The sequence below is a fragment of the Triturus cristatus genome, chromosome 7, assembly GCF_964204655.1.
Source record: "Triturus cristatus chromosome 7, aTriCri1.1, whole genome shotgun sequence".
In the NCBI taxonomy this organism is placed as follows: domain Eukaryota; kingdom Metazoa; phylum Chordata; class Amphibia; order Caudata; family Salamandridae; genus Triturus; species Triturus cristatus.
In genome coordinates, this window is record NC_140590.1 from 1,037,190,058 (window position 1) to 1,037,203,241 (window position 13,184).

Sequence of the window (13,184 nt, forward strand, 5' to 3'; positions counted from 1 at the left end):
ATCTGTAGGGGAGTAGGCCTAAACGCCCCAGTGTCAGCAACTCTCCCAGCAACCAGTTAGTGAGCCCTAGTGTACTTTTATTCCTTTTCCATGCAAAGAAATTCTATGGAGAAAACGGGAGCCTTTTCCCACTCACTGTGTTATAACTGCCAAGACATTGTACTTCTATTAGTCTATTTAGAAGCATACAGAAGCCACCTGTTGCATTTGACTGGCAAAGAAATCACAATAGCTCGGTTATTGCAAACAGATTCCCACTTACCGTGCATCAGATAATGAAATAAAAAAACACACATTCTCTAACTTCCATAATGTGGCAGTTGGAAATGTGCAGAAAATAAATGACACCTTAGCACAGCGGTTCTTAACCTGGGTTCACAAGTCAAAGTTATATCCAAGATACTAGCATACAATTATGTCTTTTAGACATAAAACCAATTGTCAAAATCTCAAACTTTCCTATTAAAATTAAACTGTCAATTTTTTTATATTTTGTGTTCGCCATTCAATAGAATATTTCAATAATGTGTGCACTTGTTTGATGTATACTTGTTTCTGTATTTTTGTGTATTGTTTTGAGGTTCAAATAGTATAAATTCCTTGGGCCTTGGTTCCCGGCTTCCAATAGTAATTCAGTGGGGTGGACAAAATTCAAAGGTTAAAAATTGCTGCTTTTAGCACAGTCCATTTCTGTTGTCTTGCACACGAAATGGCTTTAGCAGAGACCTGCAGCTAAGATAGCAGATTTATATTAACTGAATCATGCACTCATTTGCACTATGTGCCCAAACAATGTTTATGAGAAAATGCATTTACGGCCTGTGACATATGTAACATTGCCAAACATTGAGAAAGTGTGCACACATGCTAATGGCTTTACATCACCTTAACTCTCTACTGTCCTGGCTCAGCCACATAAAACACTCGGTCCCTGATTATCTGTTAATAGTCAATTCAAATTCCGTGTGACCTCTCAGCCTCAGGGTGGTCTTCCCCCAAACTGTTTGCCTTCACCCCTCCTACTTTTCTGAATTTGTTTTTGTTGCCATTAGGACTCTGTGCATTTTACTACTGCTAACCAGTACTAAAATGCTTGTGCTCACTCCCTAAAACATTGTAAAAGTGTCTTACATCTTTTGCCATCTTTAATTTACTTGTAATTCCCTAGTAAAGTGGTAAACCAAATATCCAGGGCTGGTAAATGATGTGGTACTAGAAGGAGTGGCAGCACTTTGTTTGTGCCAGCCACTACAGTAGACCCTTAAAACATTTCCCTGGTCTGCCATTGCAGCCTCAATGCACTTTTAAACTGCCAATTCAACATTGCAAATCACTATGGGTGGGCGGAACTCGCTGAGTTTTACTCCGTGGAATTCTGCTGAGTTACATAAAAACTCTGCAAGATTCTGTGGAGTTCTACCCACCCCTAATCCTTCCTGACACACGGGTACCCAGCTTGCTCCCCACAGCGGAAGATCTGCACTCCTCCCTGCCATCATCTTCCTGATTCCTCACACACTATTCTCCTTTCTCCCAGTCGCTTCTTGGCACTCGTTCGGTGCTGAGCCTCCTGCTGCATCCTGGCACCAGCTTATCCCTCCTCGTGCAGGCTGCTCTTGCATCCTGGCACATGGGAATCCCTGTTGAGCCTCATGCATCTTGATGCACAGGTACCCTCCCTCTCCAGCCTTCTTCAGCATCTTGGCACTCTTTCACCCTTCTCCTGTGCAGCTTCTGCAGGACCGTCAACAAGGTAAGGACTTTGAAGTTAAGAGGTGCTTTCTTCCTTGGTCTGTTGCTGTGCCCTGGACACAGCTCAAGGGAAGTTATATGCCATACAGTGCTGCCCCGTAAACTGCCAACTCAGGGCATGGCCATGGGAGCGGGGTCTGGGTGAGACCTAATGTATCTTTGCCAAATTGCAGATCATAGTCTTGCTGTGCTTTACCACCACAGAGCATTTCCAGTGAAGAGCCTGGTCACGATGGGGCAAAGCATATGTAGGCTTATTGAGCTTGCAGATTCTCGACCTTACCCCAGCCCAGCACTCCCCTGGAGAAAGCAGCTGTGTTCTTTGGTGAAACGGTCATGCAGCTGGACTGAGTTAACGTGACCACACCGTGGCCCACTCTGGCAACGCCACTTGGTTCATGCTCAGACACAAGTTATCTGCCAGACTGATGGCTCGCTGCAAAATCCTTTCATACCAGCACAGGTGTGATCCTTTAAGTTCTGGCTGCTCCCTTGAGGTAAATGTGCCTTCACAACAAAGAACCCGACTAGCAGGTTTTGGTGGTGGTGGCCCTCCCTCTTCTAAAAATGATCACCTTATGCATGTGGGATAGTAATATTACATGCTTGAGTTGAATCTATGTTTCTTTGTGATCTTTCAAATGACTTCAAATGGCATTTTCTGTACACTGCATGCCATCGCAAACAAACTAGATACAATATTTCCAATCTGCAATAAGCATGCAGTATGGCTCAGTGAGTTAAGTATGTCTGGGTATAACCTGCCAACTTAGGGCAAACAAAGCTAACACAAGGAGATGATGGGCGGAGCGCCGAACCTTCTTACTTTGCCACTAGATTCAAGCTAGCCTGGCTGATGAGGGATGTTACCCCGAAACCGGTCCTAGGATGCTTGTTTCCGGTCGATGGAAGACCAGGCTTGGCAGTTCGAGCTGGACTGTTCCCATGAGGAACAGAATCAAGACTGATTTGCAAATGGCTGGGTCTGAACTGGGATGGTGAAGTGAGCTAAAGAACAATGATCAATCAATCAATCAATCAATCAATCAATCAATCAATCAATCAATCAATCTATCAATCATTTGTAAAGCGCACTACATATCCGTGAGGGTCTCAAGGCGCTGGGGGAAGGGGGATGCTACTGATCGAACAGCCAGGTCTTGAGTATCCTCCTGAAGGTCAGCAGGTCTTGGGTCTGTCGTAGGCTCAGTGGGAGGGTGTTGCATGTCTTGGCGGCGAGGTGCGAGAAGGATCTGTCGCCGGTGGTTGTTCTTTGGATGCGCGGGATGGTGGCGAGTGAGAGGTCGGCAGAGCGTAGCTGGCGGTTGGGGATGTTGAAGGAGAGCCGTCTGTTGAGGTAGACTGGGCCGGTCTTGTGGAGTGCTTTGAGGGCGTGGATGAGGAGCTTGAAGGATACCCTCTTGTTGACGGGGAGCCAGTGCAGGTTTCTCAAGTGGGGGGAGATGTGGCTGTGTCGTGGTACATCGAGGATCAGTCGCGCCGAGGCGTTTTGGATGCGTTGTAGTCGTTTGATGAGCCTGGTCGGGGCTCCCGTGTAGAGGGCGTTTCCGTAGTCGAGTCTGCTGCTGACGAGGGCCTGGGTGACTGTCTTTCTTGTATCTGTCGGGATCCATCTGTAGATCTTGCGGAGCATGCGGAGGGTGTTGAAGCAGGAAGAGGAGACGGCGTTGACTTGCTTGGTCATTGAGAGCGTTGAGTTGAGGATGATTCCCAGGTTGTGTGCGTGATCGGTGGGTGTCGGGCTGCCCCCTGTGCTGTCCCAGGCTGAAGGGTTGGAGCCGAGGATGAGGACCTCCGTCTTGTTCGAGTTCAGCTTCAGGCAGCTGATCTTCATCCAGTCGACGACGGCCTTCATTCCTTCATGGAGGTTGGCTTTGGCGGTGATGGGGTCCTTGGTGAGGGAGAGGATCAGTTGAGTGTCATCTGCATAGGAGATTATGTTGAGGTCGTGCTGTCGGGCGACGTGTGCGAGCGGGGCCATGTAAATGTTGAACAGTGTCGGGCTGAGGGAGGATCCCTGGGGTACGCCGCAGATGATCTCGGAGGCTTTGGAACGGAATGGGGGAGGCGGACGTTCTGGGTTCTTCTGGAGAGGAAGGAGGTGATCCATTCCAGAGCCTTGTCTCGGATCCCTGCGGCGTGGAGGCGTGCGCGTAGTGTGCGGTGGCAGACGGTGTTGAAGGCGGCGGAGAGGTCTAGGAGGATGAGTGCTGCGGTCTCACCGTTGTCCCGCAGGGTCCTGATGTCGTCGGTGGCGGCGATGAGGGCAGTCTCGGTGCTGTGGTTGCTGCGGATCCCTGACTGGGAAGGGTCCAGGATTCTGTTTTCTTCGAGGTATCGGGTTAGCTGTCTGTTGACGATTTTCTCGATGACCTTGGCCGGGAAGGAGAGCAGTGAGATCTGCCCGAAGTTCTTGTGGTCTCTTGGGTTTGCCCTAGGCTTTTTGAGTAGGGCGTTAATCTCGGTGAGTTTCCAGCTCCCTGGGAAGGTCGCGGTCTCGAGGGAGAGGTTGATGACATTGCGCAGGTGGGGTGCGATGGAGCTGCTTGCTTTGTTGAAGACGTGATGCGGGAATGAGTCTGATGAAGAGCTGGAGTGGATTGTGCTCATAGTCTTGATGGTGTCATCGACGCTCATGCTGGCCCAGGCTAGCAGGGGGTCGTGGTCATGGGGTGCGGAGGGTCTGTTGTGTTGCTGTCTGTTGGAGCCGTCTGGGTTTTGAAGCTGTCGTGGATGTCTGCTATCTTGCAGTGGAAGAAGGTGGCGAGGGAGTCGCACAGGGCTTGTGACGGCGGGGTGTCGTTGGTGTTGGAGCTGGGGTTGGAGACTTCCTTCACGATGTTGAAGAGCTCCTTGCTATTGTGTGCATTGGTGTTCAGGCGGTCTTTGAAGGAGGTCCTCTTGGCCGCCATGATGAGGTGGTGGTGGTTGCGGATGGCGTCCTTGTGTGCTGCATGGCTGTCCGGAGTTTGTTCACTGTGCCATTCTTTCTCTAGTTTCCGGCAGGCTTGCTTGGAGGCAAGGAGTTCTTGGGTGAACCAGCTGGCCCTCTTGCTGGTGTCTCTGTGGTGGGGTTACTTCAGCGTGGCGAGGGTGTTGGCGCAGTCCTTGATCCAGCATCTGAGGCTGTGGGCAACATCGTCGGCGTTGGAGGGTTCGGTGGGTGCGCTGAGAGCGAGGTTTGCATGTAGTTGGTCTTCAGTGATTTTGCTCCAGCAGCGGTGGGGGATCTGTTGGGTGAGGTGGTGTGTGGTGGGTTTCTGGAAGGTGAAGTGGATGCAGAGGTGGTCGGTCCAGAGGAGTTCTGTGGTGTGGCTGACGGAGACGTGTGGGCTTGAGGAGAAGACAGGGTCGAGCGTATGGCTGGCAGAGTGGGTGGGCGTTGTGACGAGTTGCTTCAGTCCGAGGTTGGCAAAGTTATCGATCAGGGTTGTGGAGTTGTTGTCGTTGTTGTTCTCAAGGTGAAAATTCACGTCTCGAAAGAGGATGTAGTTGGTGGAGGTCAGGGCGTGCGTACTGATGAAGTCGGTGATGGAGTTGCTGAACTGGGGACGGGGTCCGGGTGGTCGGTAGACGAGAGTGCTTCTGAGGGTGAAGTTAGGGTCTGTGTGGATCTAGAAGTGCATGTGTTCGGCGGTGCTTAGCGCATCGTCGGTGCTAGTCGAGACACTGATGCTGTTCTTGTGGACGATGGCGATTCCTCCTCCGACTCCGTTGGTGCGGTCTCTGCGGGTGATCTTGTAGCAGTCTGGGATGACTATGGCGATGTCGGGTGCGGAGGAGTCATTCAGCCAGGTCTCTGTCAGGAAGGCAACATCCGGGGATGTTGTGTTGAGCAGGTCCCAGAGCTCGACGGCGTGTTTGCGTGCAGAGCGGGTGTTCAGTAGTATGCATCGGAGGTGGTTGGGGTCTTTCTTGACGGGTGGTTCGTCGGCTCTGAGGCTGGTGTAGCTGCAGTTCCGGCAGGTGAAGGGACCGTGTGTGCATTTTGGGGCGGCCTTGAAGCAGGTGTGGGTCCGTCTGGAGTTGAGAGCGTGAAGAGTGCTTGCGTCGTAGTGGCGGCGGTCATCGTGGCGGGTGGGGGGGCCAGGCGTTCTGGTGCTGGGCACGGTCCAGGCGCGGACGGGCGCAGACGGGCTTGCCTTAGGCCGCCGGCATATATGGGGAGGTGGGAGGGAGGAGCAGCTGGGAGGTGGAAGGCGGGGCAGGGGCAGCGAATGGGCAGTGGGCAATCAGGGGGACGATGAAGGGAACAGAAGGCAAAAGGGCCCAAAAAACGAGGGAAAACGAGTGTCACAGAGGGCAAGAGGGCACAGAAATACAGGAAAAACGAGTGGCACAGAAGGCAAAAAGGGCAGAGAAATACAGAAAAAACGAGTGACACAGAAGGCAAAAAGGGCAGAGAAATACAGGGGAAAACGAGTGGCACAGAAGGCAAAAAGGGCAGTGCTGTGCAGAGGGGGAGCGACCTACCTGGTGGGATCAAGGGTCATGGATTCAACCCAGATCCGTGACTGGGGGTGAGTGTCTAAAAAGTTTCAGCACTCCGTCCATCATCTTGTGTTTGCTTTGTTTGCCCTAAGTTGGCAGGGTATACCCAGACATTGGTCCCTTGGGGGCAGAGAAATACAGGAAAAACAAGTGCCACAGAAGGCAAAAAGGGCAGAGAAATATAGGAAAAACGAGTGTCACAAAAGGCAATAAGGGCAGAGAAATACAGGAAAAACGAGTGTCACAGTAGGCAAGAGGGCAGAGAAATACAGGAAAAACGAGTGTCACAGAAGGCAAAAAGGGCAGAGAAATACAGGAAAAACGAGTGTCACAGAAGGCTAAAAAGGGCAGAGAAATACAGGAAAAACGAGAGGCACAGAAGGCAAAAAGGGCAGAGAAATACAGGAAAAACGAGTGTCACAGAAGGCAAAAAGGGCAGAGAAATACAGGAAAAACGAGTGTCACAGAAGCCAAGAGGGCACAGAAATACAGGAAAAACGAGTGTCACAGAAGGCAAGAGGGCACAGAAATACAGGGGCAGCTGAGAAACAGAAGGCAAAAACGGGCAGAGAGGCACGGAGCAGCGAGGGGTACAGAAGGAAAAACCGGGCTGAGAAATGGGGGCAGCGAGGGGTACAAAAGGAAAAACCGAGCAGAGACACAGGAACAGCAAGGGGAACAGAGGGAGGAAAATGGTCACGGACCACGAACAGGCAGCAGGGGAAGACAGAACAACAGCAGTCACAGACACAACAATGAAATACAGGCAATACAATAAAACAGTAGAGCGAATGATGAACAAACCTACGGCCTACCACTTGCCACCAGGGATGAGGCGCAGGTGGTAGTCTGCGGGTGGTGGAGGGCCTCGAACTTCCTCAGCAGCAGCGGCAGCTGGGGCAGGGACACACAGGCGGTGGGGGAGTGACCTACCTGGTGGGGTCATCTACCTTGGAGAAACCGGCGCTGAGGCTTTCCGCACACGGATTACTACGCTTCATTTCAAGCACGATTACTTGATTAAGGACTTTTCACAGGAGGCAATCTACCCTTTGTTGCTTTCCTACATCTTGGATACATTAATTTCATGAAAGGTTTTCCTACTTCAAAAAATCTAAAAGACAGTCACAGATTGGACTTACTGTCTGTCATCACAGACGTTCCTACTCACAGTCACATTGCACAACTTTAGAAAATACAAGCAACTAAGTGGACTTACTTTTTACTCTATTATTGTTGTATATACACTGTTGCGCGTCATAGTATATTGCCTCTCACACCCCTGTTCCAATGGCACAGAAATACAGGGAAAAAACGAGTGGCACAAAAGGCAAAAAGGGCAGAGAAATACAGGAAAAACGAGTGTGACTGAAGGCAAGAGGGCAGAGAAATACAAGAAAAACGAGTGGCACAGAAGGCAAAAAGGGCAGAAAAATATAGGAAAAACAAGTGGCACAGAAGGCAAGAGAGCACAGAAATACAGGGAAAAAACGAGTGGCACAGAAGGCAAAAAGGGCAGAGAAATACAGGAAAAACGAGTGGCACAGAAGGCAAAAAAGGGCAGAGAAATACAGGAAAACAAGTGTCACAGAAGGCAAGAGGGCACAGAAATACAGGAAAAACGAGTGGCACAGAAGGCAAAAAGGGCAGAGAAATACAGGGGAAAACGAGTGGCACAGAAGGCAAAAAGGGCAGAGAAATACAGGGGAAAACGAGTGGCACAGAAGGCAAAAAGGGCAGTGCTGTGCGGAGGGGGAGCGACCTACCTGGTGGGATCAAGGGTCATGGATTCAACCCAGATCCGTGACTGGGGGTGAGTGTCTAAAAAGTTTCAGCACTCCGTCCATCATCTTGTGTTTGCTTTGTTTGCCCTAAGTTGGCAGGGTATACCCAGACATTGGTCCCTTGCTCACTTTGCCACTGGATTCAAGCTAGCCTGGCTGATGAGGGTTGTTACCCCGAAACCGGTCCCAGCATGCTTGTTTCTGGTCCAGGGAAGACCCAGCTTGGCAGTTCGGGCTGGACTGTCCCCCTGAGGAACAGGGTCAGGACTGATTTGCAAATGACTGGGTCTGAACTGGGGTTGCGAAGAGAGCTAAAGAACGATGATGGATTCAACCAATTTCTGTGACTCGGAGTTAGTGTATGAAAAGCTTTAGTGCTCCGTCCAGGATCTCCTTTTTTACAAAACACATCAAGCTTTCTAGCTACTCCATTTAGACATAAAGGAAACACCATTATTTACACATCTCCATTTAACATGCTTACAGTATCCAGCAGATAGATATGCGAGCAAGTCAGCAATAGCGAAAATGCCACTGAAAAAAAATAGTTAACAGAATCTGAAGGCTACTCTCTGAACTAATAAAGTGACCTTATACCTATGACCACTACCACCTTATTACTCAGATACACTCACTAAACATATTGTAGCATACATATTAACACTTGAAAAGCAGAAACAGTGAGATTTAAAAAAAAAAAAAAGAAAAACAAGCATTTGCAATGCAATCGGTCTCGCTTTTAGGACCTTATATGTATTTAGCTATGCAGCACATTAGCCTGGGTACTGAAACATATACTGCTCTTTAACATGGAAGGGAAGTAAGCACCAAACTGCGTGACACGCCAGGTATGGGAACACATGGAGAGAAATATTGCCTTTCATCGAGAAATAGTATAGTCCAAAGCTCTGTTTTTAATATAAAAGCAGGGCCTTCGGTGGTCATATCACTGAAAATACAAGATTTGAAAAAAATATTATTGTCTACGGGTGCTCTTGGAAGAGAGTTTCTATGGACTGGAATCTACAGAATGCTAAAGTGATTCAGGTATTTTACTGACCTCTGCTGGTTGTTTTCCATCAAGACAGTTAAAAAGAGGCAGTTGAAAAGAAAAAAAAGTCCCTAAACAGAAGCAAACAAGTCCTAGGGCTGATCTCCAGAGCCCATAAAGTACATACACATATAAGTATATACTAAAGTACATACTAAAGTATATACACTAAAGTATATACTAAACTATATAGAAGAGGTCTCAAATGCTCAACCTAATAATTGGGGGCTTTATATTCCCACTGACTTGTATAGAATTATGGACAATTTTGGCCAGGCGAAAGCTATATTTCACTAAAGTTATTTTTAGCTTTTAAAATCTGAATATTTCATCTGAATTAGATGCGTTCTTGTGCTGTCATTTGGTTAAGCGATGTGCATGCATCCTAATTTATTTCCATAAATCCTGCTCCTAAGCTAAAATAAACAAGTCAGTTACCCACACCACCCTAAGTGAAATACAGTACGTAATATCTCCCCAATAAAGGTAGCATCATGTACTCTCGCGTCCTGCAAGATGGCAAGTCACTTGCCACTTCCTACTTGCCACTGGCTACTTACCGGTAATTAAGTGTAGAAGGATGTTTCTAGGATAATCCCCTTCTTCATGCCAGCTGCCAATTTCAGTTCAAAATCGCATCCTTTTTATCATTAACATCCACCGGAAGTGCATATCTCGCAAGATTCAACAGTGGAAACATACAACTGTCCTACACAGATGCCATCTTATGATCAGGCATGCATCAATTCGGTTGTTCTGCATTATCATCAACCTTTCAATGTTTGTCTGGAGCTATGATGTCGCCGCTCTGAAGACCGGACATCATGCGAGGGATGTACACTTCAGCTATGAGTGTTTAGGGTCTCAGAGCAAACAAAGAATCTCATGACATTTAAGACAATGCACCTCCTCTACAGCTCTGAGTCTGTTTAGTGTGTCTACTTCTAACATGGAAGCCGAATGGATGAGTATTCCTCAACACTTTTACCCCACGCGGTCTAGTCTCTAGGCATGCTCGACAAATCAAAATGTTGCTCTCCAAGTAAAAAGGGGAGGGGTGACGTCCAGTTGCTAGGCACTGTGTAAGATGGGATTTCATCAGCACCTGATGTTTTTGGTAGAGGTGGACACAGGAAAACTCCTCCAAGTGGCATAGGCTGAGTTTTTGCCGAACAACATGCTACACAAAACTCTGCAAACTCTGCCAGGGAGCTAAGTTTACCACACATCCCTAAAAATAACCCCTTTGCAAGGCTTAAAACTCCTGCATTAATACATATTAAGTGGCCCCTAAAGTATGCCTTAGATAGCCCACAGGGCAGGGTGCATTGGAATCAAAAAGTTAGACATGTACTTTTAAGTTTTATATGACTTGGTAGTGAAAAACTTGCACATTCATTTTTCATTACTGTGAGGCCTACTTCTACCATAGGATAACATTGGGCTACCTTATTACATTTAATAAGTGCTAACTTTTGAATGAGAAATGGTAGTAAAGTCAGGGTTGATGTCTGAGGAATTGTAATGTAAAATCCTCTTTACAGGTAAAGTTTGATTATAAGTCCCAATTTTAAAAATGCCACTTTTAGAAAGTTAATGTAGAAATGGCGAGTGCACTCCTTCCCTTTATTTGTCGTTGGATTTTGCTTAAATTGCGAATTTATGCGTGCAAACTTTTAGAAAGTTGTCATTTTCTTGTCCTAATCATTTGTTGCCTGCAGCCTGTTCCTGGGTCACATGCCGAGGAGTAGTTGATATTTCTCCCAGACATCATCTCAATAGAGGGTCTTTGCGGTTGGCAGGATGGGCTATGTCTCATGAGAACTGACACAGCGTGATTTAAACTGACACAGCCTTCCCATCCCCTCTTCAGACCTGATGGAGCATGACACCAACTGACACAGCCCACACAGCTCCTCTTCATTGGAACTGACACAGCGTTGTGCAACTCAATGTGGTTGTATGTTGGAACAACGAGTTCCTCAACAACAGCTTCAAGGAATGCATGGTAAACCCACTCCCTATAAACTAAACTGAACTCCTCCCACTCTCAAATAAACTACCCAGTACCCCCCACCTCCCATCCCCTAAAAACTTACACAAGCCCCCAACCTCCTAGAAACTACCCCAAACCCCTCCCACCCCTAAACAATAACTCTAACCCTCCACCCCCTAAAAACTAACCCGAACCCCTCCCACCCCCTAAAAACTAACACAAACCCAATCACACCCCTTAAAAACTAACCCAAACCCCTTCCACTCCCTAAAAACTAACTCGAACCCCTCCCACCCCCTAAAAACTAACCCGAACCTCTCCCACCCCCTAAAAACAAACATGAACCCCCACGCCCACGAACCCCTACCACCCCCAAAAAACTAACACCAACCCCCCTCCACCCCTGAACTCCTCTCACCTGTTCCTGTCTGATGCTCCTCTGAACTCCGCCCTGCACAAACACTAAACTGTCTTATCCTTAACCACACACGTGCGTGCTTAAGGCTAAGTCATTGTTCGTGCAAGTCGTTGTTCGGCTTGCATGACTCTGGAACTCGTTGTTTCGGAGTCATTGTTGGGGATGTTTCCCACTCAATGTGGACTTTGCATCGCAGCCCTTGCAGCTCCTCATCGGAATCAATGCAGTGCGGCACAACTCGAGGCAGGACCCCACATCCCTCATTGGAACTGACACTGCGCAACTTGTGTCGATGCTGGACCTTACACCGCTCCTTGGAATCTCCACAGCACTGCACAATGCCCTCATCAAGGACATATGGTACAATTCGCAGCAGACTTAACCTCCTCTCTGTATCTGTCCCATGCTCATCATGGTTGGCCTGAACTTGTGACTCTGCCCTGGTCCGGTGCAACCGGATAACCACAGTTGGCTCTTTGTGCTTTTAAGCACTATTTTCATCTGGACATTTAAAATTGCACAGGTCAAGTTCCACTAATTTGATTTTTGTCATTTTGTGTCAAATAATTTATTAAATTTTACTCTATATCTCTAAATTGGTGTGGGTTTTTTCTTGTGTTGCCTATTCAGTTTATTACTGTTTAAGTGCTGCATAAATACTACACATTGCCTTTAAGTTAAGCCTGACTGCTTTTGTGCCAAGTTATTAGAGAGATGAGCAAAAGTTAATTTGGTGACTTTTTGTGGTTCTCCCTGAGGAGGATTGTAGTTGTTGTTTAACTAGGGTTTCACCTTTAAAACCAACCTAACTTTTCACACCTTTTTGAAGCCAAGATTGGAATTCTGAGTGTTGCAGTAAGAACCACAAAACTACAATTCCTCCACTCCAATCTACCCAAATTTGCCAGGGGTAAAATGTGAGCAAACTCTTTTAATTGTGGATTTTGGCACAATAAACAAGGGTACCACATGCAATTTGTTATCTGAGTGAAAAAAAAAAAACTCTTTCAATGAATCATCACATCTCCTGTTTCTGTCTCATGTTTAAAGCATTTCACCTTTACTTTCCTCAAACTTCACCAGCTTGCTCTCAGAGTTTCTTATTCCGTTCAAGCTACAGCCTTGATGAATTGTCAGACCATGCAGGGTATGGGGATGAAGTATTTGTGAATCGGCTAACAGTCTAAATATATCACTGATATGTAATTTGAACTTTAGGGCAGGGCTTGCTTACCGTGCTTTGAAATAACCACCGCCCATTTACTGGCGTGCCTCCAACGATAAACCAGTGATTTTGTAATTTTGCAAAAGTCTCTGGAAAACTGCAAATTTGTAAAAAAAAAATTCTGGAGGACATGCATTATTTTTCCATCAGAAACGTTTAATATAACTTTTTTTAATAGAATAAAGAGTTCTACAGAGGATATAATCTCGTGGGGCCCGATTCACAGAACTAATTTAAGAAAAAATCCTAAACTTACCACTATTTTGGTATTCACAAAAGGCACTTACTCATTTTGGTATTCCCAGAAGGCACTTACTCATTTCAGTATTCACAGAAGTTAGGGCTCCTAACTTTAGGACTCCTAAATACCTTCTGTGAATACCGAAAGTCTTAAAATTAGGATTTTTCTCAGTTTAGGAGTCCTAAAGTTAGAAGTCCTAGTAATG